This window comes from Erinaceus europaeus, chromosome 8, assembly GCF_950295315.1.
Source record: "Erinaceus europaeus chromosome 8, mEriEur2.1, whole genome shotgun sequence".
Taxonomy (NCBI): domain Eukaryota; kingdom Metazoa; phylum Chordata; class Mammalia; order Eulipotyphla; family Erinaceidae; genus Erinaceus; species Erinaceus europaeus.
Window position 1 is genome coordinate 123,805,681 of NC_080169.1, and position 13,420 is coordinate 123,819,100.

Sequence of the window (13,420 nt, forward strand, 5' to 3'; positions counted from 1 at the left end):
ACAGCCCTACCCACCCTCCATGGGCTCTCTGGGTGCTGTGCAGGGTGCTGAGAGAGGAGACATCCCACAGCCCTGCCCACCCTCCATGGGCTCCCTGGGTACTGTGCAGGGTGCTGAGAGAGGAGAGACCCCACAGTCCTGCCCACCCTCCATGGGCTCCCTGGGTGCTGTGCAGGGTGCTGAGAGAGGAGAGACCCTACAGCCCATCCTCCATGGGCTCCCTGGGTGCTGTGCCTGGTGCTGAGAGAGGAGACAACCCACAGCCCTGCCCACCCTCCATGGGCTCCTTGGGTGCTGTGCATGGTGCTGAGAGAGGAGACACCCCACAGCCCTGCCCACCCTCCATGGGCAACCTGGGTGCTGTGCAGGGTGCTGAGAGAGGAGAGACCCCACAGCCCTGCCCACCCTCCATGGGCTCCCTGGGTGCTGTGCCTGGTGCTGAGAGAGGTGACACCCCACAGCCCTGCCCACCCTCCAGGGGCTCCCTGGGTGCTGTGCAGGGTGCTGAGAGAGGAGAGACACCACAGCCCTGCCAGCCTCCATGGGCAACCTGGGTGCTGTGCAGGGTGCTGAGAGAGGAGAGACCCCACTGCCCTGCCTACCCTCCATGGGCTCCCTGGGTGCTGTGCAGGGTGCTGAGATCGGAGAGACCCCACAGCCCTGCCCACCCTCCATGGGCTCCCTGGGTGCTGTGCCTGGTGCTGAGAGTGGAGAGACCCCACAGCCCTGCCCAGCCTCCATGGGCTCCCTGGGTGCTGTGCAGGGTGCTGAGAGAGGAGAGACCCCACAGCCCTACCCACCCTCCATGGGCTCCCTGGGTGCTGTGCAGGGTGATGAGAGAAGAGACCCCCCACAGCCCTGCCCACCCTCCATGGGCTCCCTGGGTGCTGTGCCTGGTGCTGAGAGAGCAGAGACCACACAGCCCTGCCCACCCTCCATGGGCTCCCTGGGTGCTGTGCAGGGTGCTGAGAGAGGAGAGACCCCACAGCCCTGCCCACACTCTGTGGGCTCCCTGGGTGCTGTGCCTGGTGCTGAGAGAGGAGAGACCCCACAGCCCTGCCCACCCTCCATGGGCTCCCTGGGTGCAGTGCAGGGTGCTGAGAGAGGAGAGACCCCACAGCCCTGCCCACACTCTGTGGGCTCCCTGGGTGCTGTGCCTGGTGCTGAGAGAGGAGAGACCCCACAGCCCTGCCCACCCTCCATGGGCTCCCTGGGTGCTGTGCAAGGTGCTGAGAGAGGAGAGACCCCACAGCCCTGCGCCCCCTCCATGGGCTCCCTGGGTGCTGTGCAGGGAGCTGAGAGAGGAGAGACCCCACAGCCCTGCCCACCCTCCGTGGGCTCCCTGGGTGCTGTGCAGGGTGCTGAGAGAGGAGAGACCCAACAGCCCTGCCGACCCTCCATGGGCTCCCTGGGTGCTGTGCAGGGTGCTGAGAGAGGGGACGCCCGACAGCACTGCCAACCCTCCATGGACTCCCTCAGTGCTGTGCAGGGTGCTGAGAGAGGAGAGACCCCACAGCCCTGCCCACCCTCCATGGGCTCCCTGGGTGCTGTGCAGGGTGCTGAGAGAGGAGAGACCCCACAGGCCTGCCCACCCTCCATGGGCTCTCTGGGTGCTGTGCAGAGTGCTGAGAGAGGAGAGACCCGACAGCCCTGCCCACCCTCCATGGGCTCCCTGGGTGCTGTGCCTGGTGCTGAGAGAGGAGAGACCCGACAGCCCTGCCCACCCTCCATGGGCTCCCAGGGTGCTGTGCACGGTGCTGAGAGAGGAGAGACCCCACAGCCCTGCCCACCCTCCGTGGGCTCCCTGGGTTCTGTGCAGGGTGCTGAGAGAGGAGAGACCCCACAGCCCTGCCCACCCTCCATGGGGCTCCCTGGGTGCTGTGTAGGGTGCTGAGAGAGGAGACACCCCACAGCCCTGCCCACCCTCCATGGGCTCCCTGGGTGCTGTGCAGGGTGCTGAGAGAGGAGACACCCCACAGCCCTGAACACCCTCCATGGGCTCCCTGGGTGCTGTGCAGGGTGCTGAGAGAGGAGACACCCCACAGCCCAGCCCACCCTCCATGGGCTCCCTGGGTGCTGTGCCTGGTGCTGAGAGAGGAGACACCCCACAGCCCTGCCCTCGCTCCATGGGCTCCCTGGGTGCAGTGCAGGTTGCTGAGAGAGGCGAGACCCCACAGTCCTGCCCACCCTCCATGGGCTCCCTGGGTGCTGTGCAGGGTGCTGAGAGAGGAGACACCCCACAGCCCTGCCCACCCTCCATGGGCTCCCTGGGTGCTGTGCCTGGTGCTGAGAGAGGAGACACCCCACAGCCCTGCCCACCCTCCATGGGCAACCTGGGTGCTGTGCAGGGTGCTGAGAGAGGAGAGACCCCACAGCCCTGCCCACCCTCCATGGGCTCCCTGGGTGCTGTGCCTGGTGCTGAGAGAGGAGACACCCCACAGCCCTGCCCACCCTCCAGGGGCTCCCTGGGTGCTGTGCATGGTGCTGAGAGAGGAGAGACCCCACAGCCCTGCCCACCCTCCATGGGCTCCCTGGGTGCTGTGCCTGGTGCTGAGAGAGGAGACACCCCACAGCCCTGCCCACCATCCATGGGCTCCGTGGGTGCTGTGCTTGGTGCTGAGAGAGGAGACACCCCACAGCCCTACCCACCCTCCATGGGCTCCCTGGGTGCTGTGCTGGGTGCTGAGAGAGGAGACACACCACAGCCCTGCCCACCCTCCATGGGCTCCCTGGGTGCTGTGCAGGGTGCTGAGAGAGGAGAGACCCCACAGCCCTGCCCACCCTCCATAGGCTCCCTGGGTGCTGTGCAGGGTGCAGAGAGAGGAGAGACCCCACAGCCCTGCCCCCCCTCCATGGGCTCCCTGGGTGCTGTGCAGGGAGCTGAGAGAGGAGAGACCCCACAGCCCTGCCCACCCTCCGTGGGCTCCCTGGGTGCTGTGCAGGGTGCTGAGAGAGGAGAGACCCCACAGCCCTGCCGACCCTCCATGGGCTCCCTGGGTGCTGTGCAGGGTGCTGAGAGAGGGGACACCCGACAGCCCTGCCAACCCTCCATGGACTCCCTCAGTGCTGTGCAGGGTGCTGAGAGAGGAGAGACCCCACAGCCCTGCCCACCCTCCATGGGCTCCCTGGGTGCTGTGCAGGGTGCTGAGAGAGGAGAGACCCCACAGGCCTGCACACCCTCCATGGGCTCTCTGGGTGCTGTGCAGAGTGCTGAGAGAGGAGAGACCCGACAGCCCTGCCCACCCTCCATGGCTCCCTGGGTGCTGTGCCTGGTGCTGAGAGAGGAGAGACCCGACAGCCCTGCCCACCCTCCATGGGCTCCCAGGTTGCTGTGCACGGTGCTGAGAGAGGAGAGACCCCACAGCCCTGCCCACCCTCCGTGGGCTCCCTGGGTTCTGTGCAGGGTGCTGAGAGTGGAGAGACCCCACAGCCCTGCCCACCCTCCATGGGGCTCCCTGGGTGCTGTGTAGGGTGCTGAGAGAGGAGAAACCCCACAGCCCTGCCCACCCTCCATGGGCTCCCTGGGTGCTGTGCCTGGTGCTGAGAGAGGAGACACCCCACAGCCCTGCCCACCCTCCATGGGCTCCCTGGGTGCTGTGCCTGGTGCTGAGAGAGGAGACACCCCACAGCCCTGCCCACCCTCCATGGGCAACCTGGGTGCTGTGCAGGGTGCTGAGAGAGGAGAGACCCCACAGCCCTGCCCACCCTCCATGGGCTCACTGGGTGCTGTGCCTGGTGCTGAGAGAGTAGACACCCAACAGCCCTGCACACCCTCCATGGGCTCCCTGGGTACTGTGGAGGGTGCTGAGAGAGTAGAGACCCCACAGTCCTGCCTACCCTCCATGGGCTCCCTGGGTGCTGTGCAGGGTGCTGAGAGAGGAGAGACCCCACAGCCCTGCCCACACTCCATGGGCTCCCTGGGTGCTGTGCAGGGTGCAGAGAGAGGTGACACCCCACAGCCCTGCCCACCCTCCATGGGCTCCCTGGGTGCTGTGCCTGGTGCTGAGAGAGGAGACACCCCACAGCCCTGCCCACCCTCCATGGGGCTCCCTGGGTGCTTTGCAGGGTGCTGAGAGAGGAGACACCCCACAGCCCTGCCCACCCTCCATGGGCTCCCTGGGTGCTGTGCCTGGTGCTGAGAGAGGAGACACCCCACAGCCCTTCCCAGCCTCCATGGGCTCCCTGGGTGCTGTGCAGTGTGCTGAGAGAGGAGACACCCCACAGCCCTGAACACCCTCCATGGGCTCCCTGGGTGCTGTGCAGGGTGCTGAGAGAGGAGACACCCCACAGCCCTGCCCACCCTCCATGGGCTCCCTGGGTGCTGTGCCTGGTGCTGAGAGAGGAGACACCCCACAGCCCTGCCCTCGCTCCATGGGCTCCCTGGGTGCAGTGCAGGTTGCTGAGAGAGGCGAGACCCCACAGTCCTGCCCACCCTCCATGGGCTCCCTGGGTGCTGTGCAGGGTGCTGAGAGAGGAGACACCCCACAGCCCTGCCCACCCTCCATGGGATCCCTGGGTGCTGTGCCTGGTGCTGAGAGAGGAGACACCCCACACCCCTGCCCACCCTCCATGGGGTTCCCAAGGTGCTGTGCAGGGTGCTGAGAGAGGAGAGACCCCACAGCCCTGCCCACCCTCCATGGGGCTCCCTGTGTGCTGTGCCTGGTGTTGAGAGAGGAGACACCCCACAGCCCTGCCCACCCTCCATGGGCTCCCTGGGTGCTGTGCCTGGTGCTGAGAGAGGAGACACCCCACAGCCCTGCCCACCCTCCATGGGCTCCCTGGGTGCTGTGCCTGGTGCTGAGAGAGGAGAGAACCCACAGCCCTGCCCACCCTCCATGGGCTCCCTGGGTGCTGTGCAGGGTGCTGAGAGAGGAGAGACCCCACAGCCCTGCCCAGCCTCCATGGGCTCCCTGGGTGCTGTGCCTTGTGCTGAGAGAGGAGACACCCCACAGCCCTACCCACCCTCCATGGGCTCTCTGGGTGCTGTGCAGGGTGCTGAGAGAGGAGACATCCCACAGCCCTGCCCACCCTCCATGGGCTCCCTGGGTACTGTGCAGGGTGCTGAGAGAGGAGAGACCCCACAGCCCTGCCCACCCTCCATAGGCTCCCTGGGTGCTGTGCAGGGTGCAGAGAGAGGAGAGACCCCACAGTCCTGCCCACCCTCCATGGGCTCCCTGGGTGCTGTGCAGGGTGCTGAGAGAGGAGAGACCCTACAGCCCATCCTCCATGGGCTCCCTGGGTGCTGTGCCTGGTGCTGAGAGAGGAGACAACCCACAGCCCTGCCCACCCTCCAGGGGCTCCCTGGGTGCTGTGCCTGGTGCTGAGAGAGGAGAGACCCCACAGCCCTGGCCACCCTCCATGGGCTCCCTGGGTGCAGTGCAGGGTGCTGAGAGAGGAGAGACCCCACAGCCCTGCCCACACTCTGTGGGCTCCCTGGGTGCTGTGCCTGGTGCTGAGAGAGGAGAGACCCCACAGCCCTGCCCACCCTCCATGGGCTCCCTGGGTGCTGTGCAGGGTGCTGAGAGAGGAGAGACCCCACAGCCCTGCCCACCCTCCATGGGCTCCCTGGGTGCTGTGCAAGGTGCTGAGAGAGGAGAGACCCCACAGCCCTGCGCCCCCTCCATGGGCTCCCTGGGTGCTGTGCAGGGAGCTGAGAGAGGAGAGACCCCACAGCCCTGCCCACCCTCCGTGGGCTCCCTGGGTGCTGTGCAGGGTGCTGAGAGAGGAGAGACCCCACAGCCCTGCCGACCCTCCATGGGCTCCCTGGGTGCTGTGCAGGGTGCTGAGAGAGGGGACACCCGACAGCCCTGCCAACCCTCCATGGACTCCCTCAGTGCTGTGCAGGGTGCTGAGAGAGGAGAGACCCCACAGCCCTGCCCACCCTCCATGGGCTCCCTGGGTGCTGTGCAGGGTGCTGAGAGAGGAGAGACCCCACAGGCCTGCCCACCCTCCATGGGCTCTCTGGGTGCTGTGCAGAGTGCTGAGAGAGGAGAGACCCGACAGCCCTGCCCACCCTCCATGGGCTCCCTGGGTGCTGTGCCTGGTGCTGAGAGAGGAGAGACCCGACAGCCCTGCCCACCCTCCATGGGCTCCCAGGGTGCTGTGCACGGTGCTGAGAGAGGAGAGACCCCACAGCCCTGCCCACCCTCCGTGGGCTCCCTGGGTTCTGTGCAGGGTGCTGAGAGAGGAGAGACCCCACAGCCCTGCCCACCCTCCATGGGGCTCCCTGGGTGCTGTGTAGGGTGCTGAGAGAGGAGACACCCCACAGCCCTGCCCACCCTCCATGGGCTCCCTGGGTGCTGTGCAGGGTGCTGAGAGAGGAGACACCCCACAGCCCTGAACACCCTCCATGGGCTCCCTGGGTGCTGTGCAGGGTGCTGAGAGAGGAGACACCCCACAGCCCAGCCCACCCTCCATGGGCTCCCTGGGTGCTGTGCCTGGTGCTGAGAGAGGAGACACCCCACAGCCCTGCCCTCGCTCCATGGGCTCCCTGGGTGCAGTGCAGGTTGCTGAGAGAGGCGAGACCCCACAGTCCTGCCCACCCTCCATGAGCTCCCTGGGTGCTGTGCAGGGTGCTGAGAGAGGAGACACCCCACAGCCCTGCCCACCCTCCATGGGATCCCTGGGTGCTGTGCCTGGTGCTGAGAGAGGAGACACCCCACACCCCTGCCCACCCTCCATGGGGTTCCCAAGGTGCTGTGCAGGGTGCTGAGAGAGGAGAGACCCCACAGCCTTGCCCACCCTCCATGGGGCTCCCTGTGTGCTGTGCCTGGTGTTGAGAGAGGAGACACCCCACAGCCCTGCCCACCCTCCATGGGCTCCCTGGGTGCTGTGCAGGGTGCTGAGAGAGGAGACACCCCACAGCCCTGCCCACCATCCATGGGCTCCCTGGGTGCTGTGCAGGGTACTGAGAGAGGAGAGACCCACAGCCCTGCCCACCCTCCATGGGCTCCCTGGGTGCTGTGCCGGGTGTTGAGAGAGGAGCGACCCCACAGCCCTGCCCACCCTCCATGGGGCTCCCTGTGTGCTGTGCCAGGTGCTGAGAGAGGAGAGACCCCAAAGCCCTGCCCACCGTTCATGAGGCTCTCTGGGTGCTGTGCAGGGTGCTGAGAGAGGAGACACCCCACAGCCCTGCCCACCCTCCATGGGCTCCCTGGGTGCTGTGCCTGGTGCTGAGAAATGAGACACCCCACAGCCCTGCCCACCCTCCATGGGCTCCCTGGGTGCTGTGCCTGGTGCTGAGAGAGGAGAGAACCCACAGCCCTAACCACCCTCCATGGGCTCCCTGGGTGCTGTGCAGGGTGCTGAGAGAGGAGAGACCCCACAGCCCTGCCCACCCTCCATGGGCTCCCTGGGTGCTGTGCCTTGTGCTGAGAGAGGAGACACCCCACAGCCCTACCCACCCTCCATGGGCTCTCTGGGTGCTGTGCAGGGTGCTGAGAGAGGAGACATCCCACAGCCCTGCCCACCCTCCATGGGCTCCCTGGGTACTGTGCAGGGTGCTGAGAGAGGAGAGACCCCAAAGCCCTGCCCACCCTCCATAGGCTCCCTGGGTGCTGTGCAGGGTGCAGAGAGAGGAGAGACCCCACAGTCCTGCCCACCCTCCATGGGCTCCCTGGGTGCTGTGCAGGGTGCTGAGAGAGGAGAGACCCTACAGCCCATCCTCCATGGGCTCCCTGGGTGCTGTGCCTGGTGCTGAGAGAGGAGACAACCCACAGCCCTGCCCACCCTCCATGGGCTCCTTGGGTGCTGTGCCTGGTGCTGAGAGAGGAGACACCCCACAGCCCTGCCCACCCTCCATGGGCAACCTGGGTGCTGTGCAGGGTGCTGAGAGAGGAGAGACCCCACAGCCCTGCCCACCCTCCATGGGCTCCCTGGGTGCTGTGCCTGGTGCTGAGAGAGGAGACACCCCACAGCCCTGCCCACCCTCCAGGGGCTCCCTGGGTGCTGTGCAGGGTGCTGAGAGAGGAGAGACCCCACAGCCCTGCCAGCCTCCATGGGCAACCTGGGTGCTGTGCAGGGTGCTGAGAGAGGAGAGACCCCACTGCCCTGCCTACCCTCCATGGGCTCCCTGGGTGCTGTGCAGGGTGCTGAGATCGGGGAGACCCCACAGCCCTGCCCACCCTCCATGGGCTCCCTGGGTGCTGTGCCTGGTGCTGAGAGTGGAGAGACCCCACAGCCCTGCCCAACCTCCATGGGCTCCCTGGGTGCTGTGCAGGGTGCTGAGAGAGGAGAGACCCCACAGCCCTACCCACCCTCCATGGGCTCCCTGGGTGCTGTGCAGGGTGATGAGTGAGGAGACCCCCCACATCCCTGCCCACCCTCCATGGGCTCCCTGGGTGCTGTGCCTGGTGCTGAGAGAGCAGAGACCACACAGCCCTGCCCACCCTCCATGGGCTCCCTGGGTGCTGTGCAGGGTGCTGAGAGAGGAGAGAACCCACAGCCCTGCCCACACTCTGTGGGCTCCCTGGGTGCTGTGCCTGGTGCTGAGAGAGGAGAGACCCCACAGCCCTGCCCACCCTCCATGGGCTCCCTGGGTGCTGTGCAGGGTGCTGAGAGAGGAGAGACCCCACAGCCCTGCCCACCCTCCATGGGCTCCCTGGGTGCTGTGCAGGGTGCTGAGAGAGGAGAGACCCCACAGCCCTGCCCACCCTCCATGGGCTCCCTGGGTGCTGTGCAAGGTGCTGAGAGAGGAGAGACCCCACAGCCCTGCCCACCCTCCATGGGCTCCCTGGGTGCTGTGCAGGGTGCTGAGAGAGGAGAGACCCCACAGCCCTGCCTACCCTCCATGGGCTCCCTGGGTGCTGTGCAGGGTGCTGAGAGAGGAGAGAACCCACAGCCCTGCCCACCGTCCATGGGCTCCCTGGGTGCTGTGCCTGGTGCTGAGAGAGGAGACACCCCACAGCCCTGCCCACCCTCCATGGGCTCCCTGGGTGCTGTGCAGGGTGCTGAGAGAGGAGAGACCCCACAGCCCTGCCCACCCTCCATGGGCTCCCTGGGTGCTGTGCAGGGTGCAGAGAGAGGAGAGACCCCACAGCCCTGCCCACCCTCCATGGGCTCCCAGGGTGCTGTGCAGGGTGCTGAGAGAGGAGAGACCCCACAGCCCTGCCCACCCTCCATGGGGCTCCCTGGGTGCTGTGCCTGGTGCTGAGAGAGGAGACACCCCACAGCCCTGCCCACCCTCCATGGGCTCCCTGTGTGCTGTGCAGGGTGCTGATAGAGGAGAGACCCCACAGCCCTGCCCACCCTCCATGGGCTCCCTGGGTGCTGTGCAGGGTGCTGAGAGAGGAGAGACCCCACAGCCCTGCCCACCCTCCATGGGCAACCTGGGTGCTGTGCAGGGTGCTGAGAGAGGAGAGACCCCACAGCCCTGCCCACCCTCCATGGGCTCCTTGAGTGCTGTGCGTGGTGCTGAGAGAGGAGACACCCCACAGCCCTGCCCACCCTCCATGGGCTCCCTGGGTGCTGTGCAGGGTGCTGAGAGAAGAGAGACCCCACAGCCCTGCCCACCCTCCATCGGCAACCTGGGTGCTGTGCAGGGTGCTGAGAGAGGAGAGACCCCACAGCCCTGCCTACCCTCCATGGGCTGCCTGGGTGCTGTGCAGGGTGCTGAGAGAGGAGAGACCCCACAGCCCTGCCCACCCTCCATGGGCTCCCTGGGTGCTGTGCAGGGTGCTGAGAGAGGAGAGACCCCACAGCCCTACCCACCCTCCATGGGCTCCCTGGGTGCTGTGCCTGGAGTTGAGAGAGGAGAGACCCCACAGCCCTGCCCACCCTCCATGGGCTCCCTGGGTGCTGTGCCCGGTGCGGAGAGAGGAGAGACCCCACAGCCCTGCCCACCCTCCATGGGCTCCCTGGGTGCTGTGCTTGGTGCTGAGAGAGGAGACACCCCACAGCCCTGCACACCCTCCATGGGCTCCCTGGGTGCTGTGCAGGGTGCTGAGAGAGGAGAGACCCCACAGCCCTGCCCACCCTCCATGGGCTCCCTGGGTGCTGTGCAGGGTGCTGAGAGAGGAGAGAACCCACAGCCCTGCCCACCCTCCATGGGCTCCCTGGGTGCTGTGCCTGGTGCTGAGAGAGGAGACACCCCACAGCCCTGCCCACCCTCCATGGGCAACCTGGTTGCTGTGCAGGGTGCTGAGAGAGGAGAGACCCCACAGCCCTGCACACCCTCCATGGGCTCCCTGGGTGCTGTGCAGGGTGCTGAGAGAGGAGAGACCCCATAGCCCTGCCCACCCTCCATGGGCTCCCTGGGTGCTGTGCAGGGTGCTGAGAGAGGAGAGAACCCACAGCCCTGCTCACCCTCCATGGGCTCCCTGGGTGCTGTGCCTGGTGCTGAGAGAGGAGACACCCCACAGCCCTGCCCACCCTCCATGGGCAACCTGGTTGCTGTGCAGGGTGCTGAGAGAGGAGAGACCCCACAGCCCTGCCCACCCTCCATGGGCTCCCTGGGTTCTGTGCCTGGTGCTGAGAGAGGAGACACCCCACAGCCCTGCCCACCCTCCAGGGGCTCCCTGGGTGCTGTGCAGGGTGCTGAGAGAGGAGAGACCCCACAGCCCTGCCCACCCTCCATGGGCTCCCTGGGTGCTGTGCCTGGTGCTGAGAGAGGAGACACCCCACAGCCCTGCCCACCCTCCATGGGCTCCGTGGGTGCTGTGCTTGGTGCTGAGAGAGGAGACACCCCACAGCCCTACCCACCCTCCATGGGCTCCCTGGGTGCTGTGCTGGGTGCTGAGAGAGGAGACACACCACAGCCCTGCCCACCCTCCATGGGCTCCCTGGGTGCTGTGCAGGGTGCTGAGAGAGGAGAGACCCCACAGCCCTGCCCACCCTCCATAGGCTCCCTGGGTGCTGTGCAGGGTGCAGAGAGAGGAGAGACCCCACAGCCCTGCCCCCCCTCCATGGGCTCCCTGGGTGCTGTGCAGGGAGCTGAGAGAGGAGAGACCCCACAGCCCTGCCCACCCTCCGTGGGCTCCCTGGGTGCTGTGCAGGGTGCTGAGAGAGGAGAGACCCCACAGCCCTGCCGACCCTCCATGGGCTCCCTGGGTGCTGTGCAGGGTGCTGAGAGAGGGGACACCCGACAGCCCTGCCAACCCTCCATGGACTCCCTCAGTGCTGTGCAGGGTGCTGAGAGAGGAGAGACCCCACAGCCCTGCCCACCCTCCATGGGCTCCCTGGGTGCTGTGCAGGGTGCTGAGAGAGGAGAGACCCCACAGGCCTGCACACCCTCCATGGGCTCTCTGGGTGCTGTGCAGAGTGCTGAGAGAGGAGAGACCCGACAGCCCTGCCCACCCTCCATGGCTCCCTGGGTGCTGTGCCTGGTGCTGAGAGAGGAGAGACCCGACAGCCCTGCCCACCCTCCATGGGCTCCCAGGGTGCTGTGCACGGTGCTGAGAGAGGAGAGACCCCACAGCCCTGCCCAACCTCCGTGGGCTCCCTGGGTTCTGTGCAGGGTGCTGAGAGTGGAGAGACCCCACAGCCCTGCCCACCCTCCATGGGGCTCCCTGGGTGCTGTGTAGGGTGCTGAGAGAGGAGAAACCCCACAGCCCTGCCCACCCTCCATGGGCTCCCTGGGTGCTGTGCCTGGTGCTGAGAGAGGAGACACCCCACAGCCCTGCCCACCCTCCATGGGCTCCCTGGGTGCTGTGCCTGGTGCTGAGAGAGGAGACACCCCACAGCCCTGCCCACCCTCCATGGGCAACCTGGGTGCTGTGCAGGGTGCTGAGAGAGGAGAGACCCCACAGCCCTGCCCACCCTCCATGGGCTCACTGGGTGCTGTGCCTGGTGCTGAGAGAGTAGACACCCAACAGCCCTGCACACCCTCCATGGGCTCCCTGGGTACTGTGGAGGGTGCTGAGAGAGTAGAGACCCCACAGTCCTGCCTACCCTCCATGGGCTCCCTGGGTGCTGTGCAGGGTGCTGAGAGAGGAGAGACCCCACAGCCCTGCCCACACTCCATGGGCTCCCTGGGTGCTGTGCAGGGTGCAGAGAGAGGTGACACCCCACAGCCCTGCCCACCCTCCATGGGCTCCCTGGGTGCTGTGCCTGGTGCTGAGAGAGGAGACACCCCACAGCCCTGCCCACCCTCCATGGGGCTCCCTGGGTGCTTTGCAGGGTGCTGAGAGAGGAGACACCCCACAGCCCTGCCCACCCTCCATGGGCTCCCTGGGTGCTGTGCCTGGTGCTGAGAGAGGAGACACCCCACAGCCCTTCCCAGCCTCCATGGGCTCCCTGGGTGCTGTGCAGTGTGCTGAGAGAGGAGACACCCCACAGCCCTGAACACCCTCCATGGGCTCCCTGGGTGCTGTGCAGGGTGCTGAGAGAGGAGACACCCCACAGCCCTGCCCACCCTCCATGGGCTCCCTGGGTGCTGTGCCTGGTGCTGAGAGAGGAGACACCCCACAGCCCTGCCCTCGCTCCATGGGCTCCCTGGGTGCAGTGCAGGTTGCTGAGAGAGGCGAGACCCCACAGTCCTGCCCACCCTCCATGGGCTCCCTGGGTGCTGTGCAGGGTGCTGAGAGAGGAGACACCCCACAGCCCTGCCCACCCTCCATGGGGCTCCCTGTGTGCTGTGCCTGGTGTTGAGAGAGGAGACACCCCACAGCCCTGCCCACCCTCCATGGGCTCCCTGGGTGCTGTTAAGGGTGCTGAGAGAGGAGACACCCCACAGCCCTGCCCACCATCCATGGGCTCCCTGGGTGCTGTGCAGGGTGCTGAGAGAGGAGAGACCCACAGCCCTGCCCACCCTCCATGGGCTCCCTGGGTGCTGTGCCGGGTGTTGAGAGAGGAGAGACCCCACAGCCCTGCCCACCCTCCATGGGGCTCCCTTTGTGCTGTGCCAGGTGCTGAGAGAGGAGAGACCCCAAAGCCCTGCCCACCGTTCATGAGGCTCTCTGGGTGCTCTGCAGGGTGCTGAGAGAGGAGACACCCCACAGCCCTGCCCACCCTCCATGGGCTCCCTGGGTGCTGTGCCTGGTGCTGAGAAATGAGACACCCCACAGCCCTGCCCACCCTCCATGGGCTCCCTGGGTGCTGTGCCTGGTGCTGAGAGAGGAGAGAACCCACAGCCCTGCCCACCCTCCATGGGCTCCCTGGGTGCTGTGCAGGGTGCTGAGAGAGGAGAGACCCCACAGCCCTGCCCACCCTCCATGGGCTCCCTGGGTGCTGTGCCTTGTGCTGAGAGAGGAGACACCCCACAGCCCTACCCACCCTCCATGGGCTCTCTGGGTGCTGTGCAGGGTGCTGAGAGAGGAGACATCCCACAGCCCTGCCCACCCTCCATGGGCTCCCTGGGTACTGTGCAGGGTGCTGAGAGAGGAGAGACCCCACAGCCCTGCCCACCCTCCATAGGCTCCCTGGGTGCTGTGCAGGGTGCAGAGAGAGGAGAGACCCCACAGTCCTGCCCACCCTCCATGGGCTC